Raw genomic sequence first — 227 nt, forward strand, 5'->3', positions numbered from 1 at the left:
AATAAACAACTAGATTTCTCCTCGTTTCCTCTACACATTTCTCAGTCTTTTCTCATAGACATATGTGAGAGGCAGTACAAAGAACACAGCTACAGTTGCTTTGTTTGTTTGTTTGTTTGTGTGTGTGTGTTTCGGCGTACAGATAGACTGGAACCTCATGTAGTCCCCCTGTTGGCCGGTGGGGGGCAGACGTACATTCTCCAACCTGCATTGTTCCCATTTCAGGT

The sequence above is a fragment of the Astatotilapia calliptera genome, chromosome 9 (genome assembly GCF_964374335.1).
Source record: "Astatotilapia calliptera chromosome 9, fAstCal68.1, whole genome shotgun sequence".
In the NCBI taxonomy this organism is placed as follows: domain Eukaryota; kingdom Metazoa; phylum Chordata; class Actinopteri; order Cichliformes; family Cichlidae; genus Astatotilapia; species Astatotilapia calliptera.